Source organism: Ruditapes philippinarum, unplaced genomic scaffold (genome assembly GCF_026571515.1).
Source record: "Ruditapes philippinarum isolate M1 unplaced genomic scaffold, ASM2657151v2 ctg1351_1_1_1_1, whole genome shotgun sequence".
NCBI lineage: Eukaryota > Metazoa > Mollusca > Bivalvia > Venerida > Veneridae > Ruditapes > Ruditapes philippinarum.
The window spans coordinates 86,557-106,786 of record NW_026858449.1 but is presented as its reverse complement, the minus strand read 5'-3'; the positions used below and the strand labels follow the sequence as shown (position 1 = coordinate 106,786).

Here is a 20,230-nt window from a genome sequence, read left to right as displayed (position 1 = left end):
AAAAATATGTAAATACAATTCATAAGGACATATGAAAAATATGTAAATACATTTTATACATTGCCGACAGCCGTCGTTCAGAGTGCACGATCCAGGAAATTTATCAAAAATGGTAATTTTATAGTGTAATAAATGGCCTTCAAATTTTAATGGTCTAATTTATCAGAATACTTACATTTTACATAAAAATATGAGAAAGTATGCAAATGTGACGTAAACATATATAATGAAGTGTCATGTTTTATATTCATATTATATATGTAATGTATAAGAGAATAGCTACGAAACCAGATACGCATATTATAACGGAAGAAGATAATGAGTAAATTTACGCTCTTATTAAGCTTGGCTTATTTCTAAAGCAATCATGTACTACAAGCTTAAGTAAAATAATCTTAATGGAATGGGGGTCCTTCCTTTAAAACTTAAATATTAAGTAGCATTAGATATTATTGAATAAAGTTTGTTTTTTTACCACATGGATATGTTTGGCACGAAAGGATGGTCATTTAATGGAGACTATGGACCTGCCACTGAAGCTTAAGCTTGTCATGGGTGCAGTCACTGACTAATAGAAATTTTGTCCCTTGCTAAGTTTGATCCTCATATGAAATTTGTGTAGATCAGCAGAATTATGGCAAGTTGGTGTTTCTAAAAAGGTGTCCTCTTTGTACAGGTAGAGCCAGATTTTAAATGTTTTAAATTGGTGCAAAGATCTTAGACTGATGACTTTATACCTAAATTTGTTTTTTATGGGATATATTAACTTTACAGTGATTAATGTCATCTTGACTCGGTCATTCCTGACTTCACCTAAGCCTGTCTGTGGCACAGATTCAGCCCATGCAATCAGTGCAAACCAAGATCAGCCGCTACCATCACTGCTGTTTGATCCTGTCTACACCAGTTGCATGTATAGACCAGGCTAAAGGTTAATGCATCAGTGTACACAAAATTTACTTAAAAATAAACCTTCAAAGCAAACAATAAACTCTGGAAAAAACATTTAAACTTCTATGGTTTTGTTTGGTTAATGTAAATAAGAATAAAGCCATTCATACCTGAATTAAAATCTTTACTTAACTATATTTGTAAATAATGTCATATTATATAAAGTAGGCAGTTTTCGGCCTGTTATGTGAATTAACCTAATTTTACGTGTTTTAAGTCCATATTTATTATTGCAATAATTCAAAACAATGACGTCACTTTCAAAGCTTGCATTAGTAATAGCCTTAAAAGGTGGGTATATAGCGCCGCCAACTCGTGTATTACTAATGCTATCCATTTGTTTGTCATGAAAATTATTATTATAAAATACGACCTTATATTATATTCCTACTAAATTTGTATGCGTCATCATAATAAGCACCAAATGATATTTAAGTTTTTGGCAAACTTTATGGGGACCGATGTATTTACTTTTACTGTGCTCGAGTGCCAAAACAATACATGTCGAGTACATTTTAAAATGTTTATTGTCTATAAAAAGGAATGTCGAATAAAATATGTTAATATAGAAACTTTCAATATTTAATTTGTAGCAAGTAAATTACTTTTAAACAATTGCTAGTGCAAATAAAGTCTACAAACAATGTTTATGACTTAAGGATAGTATTTCAATGAATTGATCTAACTTAAATTCTTTTTCTGACAATATGCTGGTAATAATCCCCTGACAACAAACTATTTAAACGCTGATTTTAATAAAAATCCAATAACTGCTAATAGTAGAATAATACACTGTCAGACAGACAACTTTACATATTGTCAATATTTTCTGGTTCAATGATTTTTGTCAGAGTTATGGCCCTTTAATGTTGGGAAGGGAAATGAAAATACACTGGAACACAATGGTTTAAAACATTGACAATAGACTTGATTTACATTGACAATGCTCCCATATTTCATTAAGGTTCAAATTACATAAAAATTTAATGTTTTTATATTCTCTACAATCTCTTGACAACTTTCACTCATAGTCATTTCTTTTGCCTGGTTACAAATAATACATAACATGAGAGGTTACACCAATTTCTTCTATTGTGATGTTCATCTAATCTTCCTTAATTTGCCTCTTTAATGTCATGTATTCTTGTTGTTTTGAAGTTTGAAATCGCCAGACCTTCTCTTAATTCATTCCAACACACCATATAATCTTAAATCTAAATGATTATCGAAAATAGACGCCACTTGAAAACGGGAATCTAACAAAATCTTGTTCTGGTAATGTAAAGTATTGTTAGTTAACAGTATTTTCTGGAATAAAAACAAACGAGCTTAAACATTCCACAAATGCATGTATATAATATATAATAGAAATAATATAGACTTTAAGAAAATAAAGATAATTTTTTATTTTACTTGCGTGTGGTCTAATTAACCTTGTTGACTGATACATATTTACAATACTTTATCAAATTATAAAATTTCAAGCAAAAAAACAACAACTTATTTTTTTGAACAGATAACATATTTGCTGAATTGACGTATTAATTCTTGATCAGTGATTTCAAAAACAAGGTATTTTAATTGAATAGAGAGTGAAATTTGAAACACGGAAAATATTGTAGATGATACTATTACTCGAATTAACGTCATATATTGTCATTATTTCAAGCATGATTAAAATTTACGCATGAAACTTTATCATTCTGTTTGTGACTCGAAGCGCCGTTTTTTTAATTTATAAGCAAGTACGGAATGAACTATCTTATTTATAAGTCTTTTAAAGAGTCAAAACAATGGGATTAAACATTTACGCCAACGCTCAATAACTGGCCTTAGTCCAATAGATAAGGCTTTAGTAAGATTGACAAAGGTCGTATTTTGATCTTGGCAGTGTGAAGAGCTGTGACCTTAATCGTGAATCGCACCCATTATCAATATCGTACATGTTTAGAAAAACATGACATAATTGACATTGGAGTTTTTTTAGACCGAAGAATGGACTGTACATGTTTTTATTGTATCAAACTGTCATGTGTATTATAATTCTGTTTAAATTTATAGTCGGAATCATGATTTTTAATGAACTCGCCAAAATTAGGATAGTTTGTAACAATAAATACAGGTTTATTTTGCAATTAGTGTATTTTAATTAATCATGATATGATAGTGATATTTAAGCGGTTATGTATAGAATATGTAGGTGTTCTGCACTTGTTAAAATAAGTGATAAATACAATGTATTGAAATGATTTATACTACAAGTATGACACATTGTTATACCAACAATTCTAATAATTTGTAACGATATATCATATTAATGTTATAGGCTTGCCTCTCAAATTGACCGATATTCTAGTAGTTATAATTGAAGTGAATTCATCTTATCATCTTTGTTCATTTCTTTCTTATGCATAAGATATTGTGAAATTTAGTAATTTTTTAGTAGAAAGTAATTATATTATATAGGTAATGATTTTGTATAATGTTTAATAGCCTACATAAACTGTTTATAATTGGAAGAATAATTGGAAACCATTAAGAAGCCAAATAAAATTTTCAGCAGCAATACCCATTTTTACTCTAGGGAAAAGATTTTATTGTGTCTATAGCTCAGTCTCAGTGTATTCTACAGATTCAGGAAACTCAAAGCCATATCATAACTGGAGCCTTAACACATACATGTCAACTTTTTTAGATGATGAAGTGGGAGATTTTTCTTCAAAAAGAGGGAGATTTTAGAATTTCAAATAAACGGAGAAGAAAGTTCTGATACCGAAAAAGGGAGATTTCTTTAATATGTGAAAATACCCCTGATATTAAGAAAAATCTTTAAAAATATGGCTGCAGAAAGTGGGAGTCTCTCGCTAAAAGTGGGAGACTCCCCTATATATGTTAACAAACATCATTTTAACTACATGTATGCTTTATAATATCAAAAAAAGTTTTTAGCTTATTTTGATATACACTTTTCACACATGCCTGACCTTTGACTTGTTCATTTTGACCTTGACCTTGATCTCAAGATTATTTTACATGCTTGGAGATTGCTTGTCTTAAAATCTATTTTAGTCTGGAAGTTTGACTATCCTAGGCTTGAAGACTTTCCAGAAGGCCAGGACTTCAAATCTGTGAGTTGGCCAATTCAACATTTTTGTAATAGCTCTTCGAATAGCCATATTATAAATGTAATAAAATAAATCCATGTCAGAATGCTTCGTATGGGCCAAGAGATAAATAGAATTGGCAGAAGTTTTCCTTCATAAACAGAAAATATTTCAAAAAATATATTAAAAATGCAACAGACTTGCCAAATTGCAGTGTTTATGATGAAAACTACCTTTGTATTCTATCGAAGACAGAAATAAGGCTTTTTAAACTGAGCCAATTTAATTTTATTGAAAAACGATTACTGAAATTACTTGGTTTAGAGATAGAGCTGTCTAATCGTATCTTTGTTTGAGATAGATTAAAATCTTGTTCTAGATTGGAAAGATTTCATTGAAGTGTTCCAAGTCCATTGAGAAAGATGTTTGAACCTGGCAGAGTTTGAAACGTGGCCAATCTTTAAATAGTAAATCGGCGACATTTGACTTGTGACTATTTTATCCTTGAGGTGGGCATAATGACAACGCATTTATGATAATGCCCGAATTTATGTTTCAGTCTATCGTTGGCAATTAAAATTGATTGTCAGCTAGCTTGATTACCTTGTATTCCAATTAGTAATTGAAAAAATGCCTATTTTCCATATTAGTCAAACTTAAGATTTGTAAAATATAGAAATATGAAACGTTCTTTCAGGTTTGAAATACATGGCACTCAGTAGTGTTTACTGAAATAGATATATCGTATTTCTAGAGCAGGATATCTATTAAACACCTATGAATTGCCTATTCATAGCTTTTGATACCTAATTATAAACCATAGATGCGATATTTTAATCGGTTAAGTTGATCAGTGATCAAGGATCAGGCATGGAGTACGAATAATCAATTATGCTGCCATTTTGCAGTCCGATTTGGCAAGTCGCAATCAAATTATAAGCAACGCACTCACCCGTTTATAAGATGTTAATCGTAGGTGTTTGACAAATCAAAATATACGGTTTGAACCCTGTTTGATATATCAGAGATACAGATCATCGATTTCAAGGTTACTTAATTGTAATTTAACTGTGCCAACAAAAAGTACAGTGTATTTCTCTACTCAACATTTACAATCACAGTGGTTGACATTTATTGTTCTGACTTTTATCAATTTTGCGGATAATAGGTGTTCAGCTTCCAACTGCATGTGTTTTATAAATCATATATATTTCTTTTCTTTTTTACTGTTTTGTTTATAAAATGAAGCTTAAAGCCTCACCATTCAAACTTGTTACCCAACACATATGTAATTTAAGGATATTGTTGATATGAAAGAAATAAATAAACACAGCAATACAATTGCTGTTGAAAACTTTACATTTTTATTTTGTTTACAAAATTAATAAAAAATATGTATTTTACAATGTATTTAAGCAGAGTTATTTCCCCTGACAACATAGACTGAAAACTGATTATGGGTAATTATAAGTTGACACTTATTGTCTGCAAAAGTTCATTTTTTAAGGAAAAGTAATTTAAGTTTCTCGTTAAAGTAATAGTAATATGAAAGCACCGTATTCACTTTTGTTAACCTTTTGTTAGACGGCCGGATGAATTATCTGTTTACATTTTATGAGACGTTCTCTAATTCTTACTTTTTTAATTTGCAAAAAAAAAAATCTTTTGGTTTGTAAAATTATGAATCCTTCATTTATTTTGACAAGGCAACTTTTCAAAACGCATGTTATAATGTGTGTGATTGTATACAGTAGGCTATAATACGAAGTTCGGTCGGCTGGCTTTATGCTCGTTAATGGACTCGAATGTTTTTATATTCAATCAACTTTACCAACCCCATATTGTTATGTTCATACACTAGCATACTCAAGTATTGTAAAGATTTCAATTTATTACTGATAATCAATCGTAAATACGTAATGAAAACGTTAGTTCTTCTATTTATCTATGACAGGCAGTATCCATTATAGATTTGATGATTTAAGACTGTCCTGTTTACAAACTTATATTACTCAATATTGAATAATTTATCATACAAAAATATTATTTCACGCTATTTAATTCAGATATTTAAATGAAAGACGTATTGAATTGAATCTTAATTCATTTCCCTTAACAAATCAATAAATTGGCAATACTATATTCATGGTGTACTACTGTGGGTATAGGGGGTTCAACAGTTTTTGTTCACAATTGAGCCTGTAGAAGATGTCTTTTAGAGGGTTTAATAAATACAAGGTATCATGAAAGAAATTTCTTGTTTCTTATTACAAATGTTAGATAAATTTTTACCGTAACGGTCTTCATTAGACCCAGTTTCCTTTAAAAAAATTAAATCTCAGATTATTTATTCTCCTAGAAAACTTGCTAAATATTCAAAAAGATTGAATTAAAAAAAAACTAGAATTTATTTAGGATAGATATATGGGAGCAGTCTAGCATCACTGACTAATAAGATTTATTATTACAAAATATTTGGTTGGTTGATTAACAAGTCTGTCTTAATGATTTAATCATGTCACTCAATGCAAGAGATACAGTTAACACCTGTGGTTTACCATTACCTTTTCATTCTTGGTTTTGAGGTTTGGAAAGGTAATGAAAAGGAAAAAGAAATCATACCATCCCTTTATTCTAAATTGTAAGAAATGACTGCAGTTATGAAAAGAAGTAGTTCAGAAGACATCTTGTGCGGTTTGAAACACAGCAGTTGTAGCTTAATCTTTTGGTAAAATGAGTTGTGACAGTTTTGCGTTGAATCGTCAATTGGTACGGCTAAAATCAGTCAGTAGGATATGAAAGAATGTATTTATTCACTCTAAAGGATTAGGAAAAACATACGATTTTGACAGTTTGTGACATCATGGAAAGATTTGCTTGACACAGTGCCTGACAGTAATCTTTATCTGTTAAATATTAAATATTATATACCCCCAAAAAAGATTGTGTCCTCTATTTCATATTTGCGGTAAAAACAGTGGACACCTGCTATGGGCAAAGAATTATTGTGGCTATTTCGATGTAAATTTATTCAACGCAAGTAGAGGTTGTGTATAGAATAAATTTGCCTTGAAATTCCGTAAACATGAGCTGAAATTAAAAGGAATGAAAGATTAAGTTAACTTACATTATGCGATTTGATTAAAGGTAACTTAAATGCATTGAGGTTTTTCATCTTTTTTAAATTCCCAAAAGAAATTGGGTCAGTGGGTCGGATGTGTAAGTGGTGCTTTTTAAATGATGGGTGTAGATCAACCAAGCATGATTTAGCATCTTATTATAGAATTGGTTAGCAAGATAAAACAGGGTAACAAAAGATAATGGTTTAAAAAATTTACTTTCAAACAATGGTTATGTACAAGTAACTTTTTTTACCTCCTTATGACCTGGTTTAAGTTGCACCATATGACCTGGTTTAAGGTGACCTTGAAAGGTCAAGGCATCTACCTGAAAGTCAGTTGATAGTGAGTTCCAATATCATCTTGAAGAAAAAGCAAGGTTGATATGTTATACAGCTTCCATACAGTCTAACCAGACTCTGCCATGTGGGCTGCTCAAATTTTTGTAGATATATTGCAATCCCAAATATTTCTAAAAAGAACAGAGCAAGCCTTTCGCATGAATTAAGTGAGGTGCAGGTAAAGTTTTGTTGTAAACAATAAGGCTGATTGAGTCACCATTCAAAACTGCAGATGCATTGACAAGATTGAAGTGTGTAACCAATCCTGGAATTACACAGAAGTTACCTTTGAAATATGATATTCATCGTAAATGGACGAAATCACCTCAGTAAAATCCATTGTTGCTTGTTTTTTTGTTAAGGCAAGTTTTTTGAATACCAATAAGAAATATCTATATATTCTTATCGGTATTCAAAAAAAACATGCCTTAACAAAAAAACAAAAAAACAAGCAACAATGGATTTTACTGAGGTTATTTCGTCCATTCACGATGAATATCATATTATCATAGCAGCTTAACCATCTGGTGCATAATTGTCTCCCTTTACATGCATTTCTTGTATTATACTGTCAATACATCTATCTGAATCATCAATCAGAATTGTACTTTAATCAAAAATGAATAATTAGAAATTCCTCATTTCAGATACGATCAACTTTAAAGCAGAATATAAAGTACCTGGTGGCTTTGCAAGAACAATCGTCAAGATGGCACCTTAGTTATGAAATATTGTCCTATAAAATCACAAAACAACCTAGCTTTGATAAAACATATAAAACTGTACTATGGCTAGACGTCTCTGCAAGGATGGGAAAATTTAGTTTAGGTTGTCATTGGCTGTTTGCTTGGTTTTACAGTGCACCAACTCAGTATAGGTCATATGGCGATGAAACCGGAAAGGTGATTTTGGCTACCCTTGGATGTTACAATCTTCAAAGCATCACCAGGGGTCAAAACCACCCCAACTGTAAAGAGCCAAGAGATGCATAGACTCCAGTTATTTGAACCCATTTAGTCACCTCAAATTGCAGCAGTATTCAAAAATTTAACATAGGAAAATTGCGGATAGGGATATTGTAAAACAAGAGTGAAAATATGCAAGGAGAGTGAATTTTGCAACCGCAGTACTGCTTGGAAGACCACTACTAGAGAATGTGAACTAGTATTGGATGATAAGAGAAAGAACTAATTTGGTTCAGTATCAAGATATTTGTAGCAGGTAATATCTAGACAAATATTTCACATAATCATTATATTGCTAGATTCTCGATGTGAAATTTTACTTGTTTGATTCCACCAGTAATTAGTCTGACAGCATCATTATTCTCCTTAAACTTTTCTTGCTTTAGGTTTGGAGCAGCATGTATTTTTCTATTGTTGATGGCGCCATTTCGGTATTTAATATAGTAAAGTCACTGGATATAACAAAGCACAATGGCAAAGTTAAGGTAGCATAGTTAAAGTGGCCTCCAAAGTCACAATGCATAAAACAACAGTTACATGTATAAGTACATCATTATTGCTGGAAACATTCAGAGTTATTTCCCTTTTTATTAGTAATCTAGGAAAGATGGTTAAGCAGACAGCCCATCAAAATATGACTAAAAATGTGTTAAAATTGGCACAAAGAAAAAAACAATCAGACAAACAAGCTCTTGGTCATTACTTTATATCATTTATTGTGTGTACTTATACAAGGGAGATTGACGTTTCCAGCATTTATTCTAAGGAAATATTATGAATTACTATATAGAATGACAGGTCATAAATAGACAATAGACTTGTTGTTATAAATTAGGTCGCTTCCCATCACGTAATGGAATATATTAGCAAATGACTTCCTCATATTTATTCAGAATTTTTGCCCTGGAAAAAAAAGCGATTTTTATTGTTCAAAATCTGAATGCAATAAACAGGCCTAGAATAAAACTAATTTTATCTGCATCTATTATAGATATATTAAATGCGGATTGTTATGTTACATCCGGGCATTTATTATATTATTGTCGTAATGACGTCTGGTTTGAAATTTTTTGTTCTGGTTTCGAAATTTCAAAATGGTAAATTGCGGTAGATTATACTAATTTTATATTCTCAACAACTCTACATAAATAGAATTTATATTATACCATCCATTTTAGGCAGTAAAATAAATTGTATGCATAATTTTGGTAACAAATTTTACAATTTTATCTACTACACCAAATAAAATGCATGCATAATTTTGGTAACATATTTTACCATTAATTTTAATCTATAGACTATACTACATCAAATGAATTGTGTAATAAGCTCTGGTATGATGTTCTCGTATCTTCCAGTATTGATATCGTTTTCAGGCTTAAATGAAATACATGTAATTTGTATGTTTCTTTGGGGTTTTTTGTGCAGCATTTTTAACACATGATTTTAAGGCCAGCTCTTAACCTGTTGAAACTGTGAGGGATTGGTCTTTGCCTCCAGTATAGAGCCAGACCAGTCTGCACTACCTTGTATTCTAACTATGCTTTATGTTGTAACATTGGCTAACTTAACTTTAAATTTTCATTTTGATCTCCCTGAAATTCAGCTATTGGACAGGTCTGAAAATGGAAGCTCAGGGCAAGTTGATTTAAAAAATTCAGCAAGTTATACAGATCAGTCTTTCTAATACTAGAAGCTTTTTGAATGGCCAGCTTATTTCTCTGGTATTTAGCCAGGCCAGGTCAGTTTACCCAACACACCTTTAGCACAGCCATGATCTCTCCAAATCAGGTGTGAAATTCATATTGAAACTCTAACAGACTGAAAAAAAAACAAAAAACATACTTATGCTAGAATAATGATAAAATTGAAAAGAAGATAAGAATGGAAAATAGGACCTATCCAAGCGCAAAAGTAACCTTGATTTTGCCAAGTTTAAGTGTGCAATTAGACTAAGCAGCACCGTAAACTACACACCTGTTCCAAAGTGAAGTGATACATAAACAGGCTGGAGGACAAGTCCCCTTTGTTTTCATTCAATATTTAAAAGTACAGACTTTGTTTAATTATTGACTACCGTGAAGACAGATATTTGCTTAATACCTATCAACAATATTTTGTATGATTAAGAAATTATAAAATCAATTTTAAGATATTGATTTCTAATAAATGTCTAATACAGCTTGATATGACGGGACTATTGCATCACAGCATGGAGGTTTATACCCCCTGCATGGAATCTATACCTGTTTTATTTACAGTTGCTAATGTATATAATGGTAGCAAAATACAATAGAACCTAAGTGTGAAAAGCTTGTTCGGTACGAAATTTGCATGTGTCAAATGCCAATTGAAATAAAAATGTGCATGACAGTTTCAAATTTGAGGGGGGAAAAATTGTTTATAAGTAACAATAGTGGTGATATGGTACATTATTGATGAAGTTATATAGTGATTTAACTGTATATTTGCTTCATTTGTAATAAATTTGGTGACACATGCCCATATGAGCTGTATGGCAGGCTATTTGTACAACATTATTAAGACGTCATTTATTACAAAAGTCTTTGTGCTGACAGAAATTTTAATTTCAGTTTCTTAGATTTAAATTAATAAGTTGTAAGAAGGCGGGTTTGTCATTTTTAATTTTAAACTCACAAAATAATTGACTCTTACATTAAAAATATGGCATGAGTTAAAGCTTAATTAAAGTCACTTAACTGAATGTTCATTGTACAAAATACACAACAGTGAAATGGTAGATTTCTTTTTAGCTCCATTTTTCAAAGAATCAAGGGCCCCAAGAGTAAATATCAGCCCTGGTTCGCCTTTCTGGTTGTCATTTGTGGAGGAGTTCTACATGCCACACCCATTTTCACAGATCAAAAGGTCAAGGTCACTGGGACCTATGATAACGAAACATAAAACTTGCGTTTAAATCAAAGATCATTGGCCAAGGAGCTTCATATATAGCATCTTGATGACTCAGAACTGCAAGACCCAGTTTTGAATTAAAAGGTCAAAGGTCAAGGTCACTGGGACCTGAAATAACAAAATGTGAAATGTTGTTAAAAGTGCAGACTTTCAAACTTTGTGTGCTACTATTGCCAAAACCATTTTCCAGTTAAAAGGTCATGGTCACTTGGACCTGTAATAACAAAACATATAACTGACCATTTAATCAATGGTAATCTATACTGATGAAGGTCAAACTTTGTAGTTAGATATCTAGATTAGATACAACTTGATGTACGCATTTTTTGGTCAAAAGGTCAAGTTCACAATGACCAATGTTAACATTTTGGATTCAATTTTTCTTTTTTTAATAAAAAAATAGAGGCTAAAGGCTTTATAATAGGTGGGATTTTTTTTTGGAGTGGGGATGGGGCATACAGATTTGCCCTGGTCCATCTGTTCCACTGTCACTCTGAACATCTCATTGATTTTGGGGGCAACAATGTCCTGTGGACACATTTCTAGTTTATGCTCTTTTTGTAATATTACTAGAAAGAAAAAAATAGCAAAAAAAGAGTTAAAAGATCTTATATAAATAGATTAATTAAAGGTGAGGACCTCATCTATTAACTTGTCCTAATATGTAACAATGGAGCTTATTTTTTTGCATACCATTAAATCAGAAAATCAAATTTATGAGCCTGTACATATTTGTTTTGGGTGAAAAATTTGCTTTTATGCTAATTTTAAGTCTGTTTTTTTCTGTTTCCTGTGACCGGGGGTCATGTCAGCAAGTTAAGAAAAATAACCTTATAAATTATTCATTAACGTATAAAAAATAGCTGATAAACAAGAAAAGTAAAGCAAGACTTCATTGCAACACTGTCCTAACTTGGTGTGTATGTTTTATAACATGCTAATATTAAAAGCTTGAATGGCAGTGATACATTTGCTCGTGATGCCAAAGCCAGCCTTCTGACCAGGCCTCCTGAATAGCTTAGTAATAATTGAATTATTACTTTTGAATGGACAGTTCTTAGAAAATCAAGGTGTGGCAACTGGCATGTTCATAATACAAATTTAGCAGAATAGAATAATGCTAAAGTTACAACATTGTTGAACCCCTCAAAATGTACATTATGTCATCTTAAACAGCATATAAAATCTTAATTTACATTGTTCAGAAAAATACAGTAATGGGATTTTGATGTTTTTTAATGAAATTGAAAAACAAAATGCTGTATAGAAATCATCATTTAAGAAAATCAGTGAAGTTTGATGGATATACCTAATTATAGAAAGCATATTTATACACACTTGAGATTTGAATAAATTAGTAATGAATTGCGCATGAATTTAAATAACCACGAAAAAAGATAGATGTTACAAAAATAGCAGTCACATGAGAGCTGTTTTATTTATATATTCCTATGATAAAGTTTGAGTGTTTGATGACAGGCTAGATGATTTCAAAGTCCTGGACTCTCGATTTTTAATATATACATGTATACTGTATAGGTTCATGACTATTTTATTATTTTTCTAAAGCTAATGATATTTGTATTACATAATGTATATGAATATACAATTTCATCAAAATGTCCTTGATGAAGTGATCTTTATTTCTACAAGCATTCACCAACTTCTCAACATGAAAGAGTTAATTGAAACAACAGTTGTGCTGAGTGTGTTTTTATTTTATTTTGTCTTCAAGTTGAATGAATGTGCATCTTATATTAAAAAAGATCAAACTTGTGAATTTGGCCAAAGACTTAATGCATGCTTTCTTTGGCATGAAGGAGAAGGTGTACCAAATACCCAACTCTGGTGCTTTGCTATGGATAAAATTGGTTTGTAAACTACAAACAAATTTAATAAATAAAAAGAAACATAGACAAACATTTTGCTTTCCTTATGAAGATTGAGAAGTGTGTGAACTTTTCAGTCATTATTATCTTCTATTGTCGTGATTTAAATACATTTATTATACATGTACCAAATGAAACTTACATCTTTAAGTGTTTTTCTAAGTGTATTTCCTCTTCAGATGCTTTTGTTTTCTTATAAATGTTAATATTTTACTCATAATTTTGAAGTGGTTAGACAAAGAAAATTGAAGAATAATCACTAAGTACTTGGTTAGTCATAGTTAAAGTTGTCTAAAGAAATCAGGAAAATCAGTGCCCACACACTCGACAATGGACACTTGACCCCCTTTAAGGTCATAATGCTGTGGACATTGGACATCTAAAAATATCTCTGAATATTCTAAATATTTTTTTCTTGTGATAAGATGTTGATTAAGTGATAATTATTCAGGATTTATTGACCAAGAGACCGCACTTCTTATAGATGTATGTATTCTCCTCAGATGGCACCAGAATCTGTCCTGCGCAAGAATCGGTACCGAACTTAGTTAGTGTATATTTGCTTTAATCAAAAAAAAATAGATGTCTACTCATTTGCTTTCATTTATGACTGATGTCTGTCATATTTGGTTAGTAAAATACTTTGGATAGTCATCTAACATTATTTTGATGGAGTTAAAGGTCCATTGGGTCAAGATCAAACACCCCTGTGTCTAGAAATAGATTTTTACACAGCATTCATTCCTTTAATGATGTAAATCATATTTGATTGTTACATACCTTATTATAGTCCTCAAACATTTGGTGAGTCAGGAGTCACTTGGAACAAGGACAAGGTCTATAGTTCTAAAAATAGACTTTTACATTTTTGCTTTCATTTTTAATTTTCATAACTTTAAATTACCTCTAACTGTGTTTAGTAGAAGTCAAGGTTTTTGTTTGTTTGTTTGTTTGTTTTGTTTTTTTATGTCACATCGACACAGTATAGGTCATATCAGAAGTCAAGGTCATTGATGCTATAAATAGATTTTTACATATTTCGCATGATAATATATTGACAAATGTGCATTTTTTTGGGAGAATAATCCATAGCATTTAGTAATATGTTAGGGAAACTTACGGTATGTGTGTATGACTATAAATATATATATATTTATAGATTAAGATTCAGTACAAATTCTCAGAAATAAATCAATATTGAGTTCTTGGAAATAAATCAATTTAAAGTGATATCTGATTAATACTTATAAAAATCTTAATGAATATTTAAAAATAAACAAAAAAGAATTAGTATCCCATTGAAAAGAACAATAAGAATTTTAAGAAAACTATTTTTACTCAAGTGATAAAATGCATTCATTCACTTACAATAATGACTAATACACTGTTCATGGAATCAGAACTAAATTAAAACTTAAAACATATTAAGAATAGAGCATTAAATGTGATTGGGCATGATGACCAATCAGTTTTTTTAGTTTAATATTATATCTTAATTGTATTTTAACAATAGTATTCAACAACCATAGAGTACTGTTTTAGTGTATATGATTATAAATTTGGTTGTGGCCAGACACACTGGACACTGGCCAGACATTTATAATTGCTGGTTTCATATCAATTAACATCCACAATTAATCATATCAAATTATTTATACTAGATAATTACCACTTAATTGAGAAGAACCTGGCATTAATTCCATGCATATAATTGTGTTTCATGGATACTCTATGCTTGTCAAGGTATAATAAAAGTAGGTGTCAGCTTTTGGCATGCTCTTGTAAAAACACCAGGTTGCTATGGTTTAGAGCAATTATAATGGCATTTATTTTACCTGCAGTTTTTTTGAATGGAAAGGAATTTTAGTCATTTATGGATATGCAAAAATATTATAGTTGTCACATTGTTTCACAGTTTATGTCTAAAAGTGACAATTAAAAAGACTATGCCATCTTTTTTTACTAGTAATGGCAGATGTAAATAAAGGGCCTATTGTATAAATGTGTTACTCTTCAGCATGGAGGTCAAAAAGCCATTGTGAAAAATATATTTCACCTTAATTGTTTACTTATAATTGTTTGGTGTGAAATGACTGCTCCCTTGAGTGGTTGAGTGGATTACATCAACTGGGGGACATGTTATAATAGGGAGAAGTTGTTGTATGTGTGAAAGGTTAATTAGAGTAAAAATACCAATGATTGGTCCCTTCACATGCCAATAAGTGATCCTGAAAAGAATTTGATAGATTTCAAGAAATATTTCAATTGCCAAAAATTGAGGCCAGTTTTGTGTGAAGAAAGAGTAGATAAAGTTAAACAATAACAGCAACAAAAACAACAACAGATTAAAACACCATAAAAAACACAATGTATATAAACATCAGATAATTATCCTGGCTTAAATTAAGATTAAATGATTTTAATATTTTAATACCTAATGATGTATTGTTATTTTTGATACATGTCACCACCAAGCTATGGAAAGATTAAATTCTGTAAATGTGACTTGTTTTCCCAAGAATCAAAAAGTATTGGAGACATTGGTCTTGTTCGACATTTTATATTTACTCTTATGCCATTCTTTAATAACCATTTTTGAGAGAAAATTTAATAACCCTCTTGCATTTTTTTGGTCTGAAAATTGCAAATGTATAAGAATTGATGCAGAGGGACCCCCCCCCCCCCCAAAAAAAAAAAAAAAAAAAAGAATTATATAAGGCTCTGGTAAATTTACCTCAGCAGGAATGTTAAGTAAATTAAATCTAAATCAACTACACACACCTACACCACTGCTACTGTTTCATTTAAAATAATCTACAGACTAGCATTCCTTATCCAGTTAACTAGTCTGTAAAATTTGTTTTCCATTCATTCAGAATTTTTAATCAATGATACAGACTCAGCCATTATTTATGTGGAGCCAGAATTAACTAATCAGTTAATCTTATCTTAATTCAATACCATGGATACTGGAAATTAACCTTGGTCTGTAATTGAAACTTCTTCATCTCTTTTGTTTTCAAATTTTTTAAGAGATTTGTTGAAATATAATTTCCATACACATGCTTGATGAATGTCCAAAAAAAAAAGTTTGTCTGCAACTGATACTTTTTATCAGGTAGGTTCCATAAAGTATGCAATAGAACAAAAGATAAATTTCTTTGAAAATAGATTTTATGAGGGGGGAAATGATTGATTATGCTTTATGTTTTATATAAATTATGATAAATGAATGAAACCTGGGTAAACTTATCGAACTGAAACCATAGGTGATTTATCAAAGACTATTTGTGTAACTGGGAATTTGAAATTCAAGTACTATTATATGAATAGTATAATATTATATTAAAAAAAAGCCTGGTGTATGACCAACATGCCCAAGACTGCCTTTTGCCACTGCATGGAGATTCTGTCAGTATTTTGATACTTAAAATCCCATTTAGATATATAATTAACCCATGCATGACCTGCTGAATTTCTTAAATGAACTTGTCCACCTTCCATTTTTTTGGAACTGTCCATTGTAAGTCTAGGGTATCAAGATGATAATTTCAGCTGAGTGCTTTGTCAGAATGCCCTTAATGTGCAGCCTGGCCTGGCTGACTAGTTTAATTGTAGCAAAGGTAAATTATCAGTATTGAGGGTTAATTAGATTGTGCCAAAGTTCATAAGCACATTAAGGACAGTTCTAATCGACAGAAGATATGATCATTTATTCATTTATTTTGGCAGCAACACCTTACTTGATACATATAATGGTCTCATTGGCCTCCCATGCATCAAAAATTCAAAATAGTAAACATCACAAAAATCGACTTGCATACATATTTAGTATCATTCAGAGAATTACTGAATTCAAAATTTATAGGTCACCTTTTGGCAGATAATAACCTTTAAGGACATGAATGGTGACATGTCCAGGGTTCGTACTGTTAGTGCCTGAAAGGGCAAATGGACCCTCATTAAGCATAGAATACCCAACACTTTTTGACAAAATCAGAGAGGTATTTATAATGGTGAAAATGATAACTATTATTGTTGATATATAAATAAAAATGTATTGGTTTCATAAAAAAATGTCCTATAATTGCCAATTATCTTATATACCATAAAAGAGCTGCTTGTACTAAATTTTCTAAATTGTATATTCGGTAAATCTTTAATCAGACAAAACTTGAGTTCCCTTTCATACATATACGTGGTGATGTCACTGCAACAAACAAAAAAATAAGGAAATAAATTAAAGCATTAATTTCCAATTGAGAAAAAAAAGTTCATGGGGATTTTCACAACGTAATGAAAATATGCATTTCAAATTAGGGCTTTTCTACACCAGTGCTTTACATTCATTCATTCTGCATTTGTCGAAATGTTTTTGTGCTGATTCAATGTTAGATAAACATGGCAAACTCATTATAGAAGATGAGGAAACCCGATATTTCGCTCCTTTTGGAGCCAGTCTCCTTTTCAGAAATTGAATTAAAATTTGCATTTCCTTAATGAAATGGATGCTGAAATTTATTATGAAATGAAACACCATGGGAAAAATTTCTTAATCTTTAGAAATTTTGGAATTTAGTTGTTCGGTGTTTTGGGTATTCATTTATCAACTTTGAACTGTACTTTGTGTAGATAAATCTTGAGTTGCAGTTCAAATAAAGCTTGTGCAGGATGTGAGATGGCCTTCTTTATTTGGATAACATGTTTTTATTTTCAAACATTTGAATACTTTCTTCTGTAATTACAAACTTGTTTTTCATCATCGTATAACGCTATATTTTTTTCAAAAAGAGCTTTTCTTATTCATTCATATTTTTGTTTATATTACACAGCTTCAATTTGATCGTTTGATATCTTTTCAGGTCTATTATTCCTGTGGTACTCCTTAACTGCGTGACGAACAATAGAACCGGAAACCGGTATCATGACACAGTGCTCGATATCATAGACAACCTTGTTTACATTTATGATTGTTTGCGATTAATGACAAAATATGTATATATAGAAACAGACACTCGAGAAGTGATCAGTCAGTTTCATCAAAATAGAGGGTTTGGTCGTAAGCGCGGGCCAAGATAAAAATCTCCAATATATTGTAAGGGGCAAGCGAAGCAAGTAAAAAAAGTACACGAGGGATGATATTAGAGTAAATACATTTGTTTACATAACGTCTAAACAATTATTGTTTAGCAGCTTTTGAAGAAAACTGTTTCGAAAACGTTTAGAAATTATTGCACTTAAATGCTGTATTTTATTTTATTTGTATGATTTAATTTCCTGCCTGGTAAAATTGGGAGAGATAACATTTTTATTATAATAGCTTTGGGCTTGTCAGTTTGCCTATACAGAGTCAGTGAAGAAGAAATTATATTTCATCGCACATGGTTGCGATATTATATTTATAGAAAAGCCATGAATATATTTTGTACGTTAATGTAATTTATTTCATATTTTTGCTGTTATTATCTTATCTCGAATTGCTTTGACTATGAGTAAAATAACATGTAGCTTGACTAATTTTTTTTCCATTAATTTTGCTTAAAATTACTTATGAAAATCATAACCGTAGTACATTAAACGCTTCATAAAATTATGAACTGACTTTTAAAAAGGAAAAATGATATAATTTTTACTATCTGATGTAAAAGATATGAAATTTTACATATAAATGTATGTATAGCTGTAAATGAATTTATATACATGTATATATAATGTGATTTTCGTGTTTTCACCAAGATCTTAGTTTAATGATATATCGTTCTTCTTGTACTTTTCATATGTTAGAAGATGCAATCTAGTGAAGTGATATATTGGTTTTAAGATGTGCTAATGAGATACTTAAAGACATCCTTCATATTATTTAAATTTTTGTACATAAATGACATTTTTAAAAAATTCAACGTTACTCCGGATACAGTTAATGTCAGGCGCAAGGTAACATTAAGGGGTTGAAAGCAACACAGAAGTTACTCAAACTAACTGCCAAGGTACTGAAACATAAGCTCTGTGTTAAAGCCTTCAATGTATGAGAAAAGTTACTAATTGGTAAAATAAACAATTTTTTGAAAAATTTTCAGTTTTTTGTTGTTGATATTTTGAGTTCGAAATGATTGTATGAAATGTGTTTCTCAGGAACAGTGACCTAATCATTGTTTAAGACAGTCGCAAGCCTGAGACTCACCCTAAGGAGTGTTGGTTGGAGCCTTACTCTGGTTTTCAGACTATGTTCCATCATAACTGACAATAAAAGCGCACAGTCCTGGGCACCACGCATAAAGAGTATTCTAAATAAGACACAAGCCTCCTTCTCAAAATCAAGCTAAAAAAATTTTTGTTTGTAAATGATGTTAGAGATAAAAAAAATATGTTTACCAGTATATTCACATCAGCTGCATTTTTTGATTGATAATATAGTAATCATTAATTAAACACTTCCTTATTATGACTGAGTTTGTCAAAATTTGAATCAAATGATAATATATTATCTGCAGGTGTTAATATATTTCTTAATGTACATGTAAATGTATGTGTAACATTTGGAACTACCTTTGTTTCATCAAGAGCATTATAGATCAGAAACATTTATTACATTCAGGTATAAAGCTACATGTATATAGATATACTTTGCCATTTGTACTTTGAAAACTGTGTTCTTTTTTTATTTGGACAGATGCATGTATAGTCAAGGGAAACTAAGATACTAGTAGTTACTTTTTTGGCCTTTTTTTTTTTTGATATTTAAGAAGCTTTTGTTATTGTGTTTTGTTTTTTAAGGGAGACGCCAATATATATCCGGTTTATGGAGAAATGATAGCTAAATTTCCAATTGTATTATAGCAGGTAAGCATTTTTACAAATACCATTCCTATTTTAAGCAAACAAACCAAAAAAAACAGGTTTATGTTGCACAGTTTATTAAAAAAGAAA

At 30.7% G+C, this 20,230-nt stretch overlaps 1 long non-coding RNA gene across 2 annotated transcripts in view; it reads left to right on the top strand.

Annotated features, from left to right (window-relative positions):
• Positions 1–18,816, top strand: part of LOC132753197 (uncharacterized) — a 46,980-nt gene extending 28,164 nt beyond the window's left edge. For both annotated transcript variants that reach the window (XR_009628921.1, XR_009628922.1), the window contains 2 exons: positions 8,163–8,736; positions 18,166–18,816. This is a non-coding gene — a long non-coding RNA (uncharacterized LOC132753197). The remainder of the gene's footprint in view (positions 1–8,162; positions 8,737–18,165) is intronic.
• Positions 18,817–20,230: the final 1,414 nt, after the last annotated feature.